Genomic DNA, 266 nt, shown 5'->3' with positions numbered 1-266 from the left:
AGGCAATACTCAATTTTTTGAGTTTTAAAGTCCTAGACTCTTATAGGACTCAAGTCACAGAAGATTAACATTGCTAATCTACTATTTTTCTTTCCATATCAGAAAAGAAAATGGGAAATGGGGTAAAGTTCAGAGGGAAAGACACAAGGTAGTCCTTGGGATAGAACATTGTTCTTTGTTATTTCCCAGACTAATTTTAGATCAGGATGGGAGGTAAATAATCAAAACTCCATGTATATTTGTGGAGTTCAAGAGCAGAGGCAATA

The sequence above is a fragment of the Neophocaena asiaeorientalis genome, unplaced genomic scaffold (genome assembly GCF_003031525.2).
Source record: "Neophocaena asiaeorientalis asiaeorientalis breed wild unplaced genomic scaffold, Neophocaena_asiaeorientalis_V1.1 scaffold608, whole genome shotgun sequence".
Classification (NCBI taxonomy): domain Eukaryota; kingdom Metazoa; phylum Chordata; class Mammalia; order Artiodactyla; family Phocoenidae; genus Neophocaena; species Neophocaena asiaeorientalis.
This window is presented reverse-complemented; position numbering follows the sequence as displayed.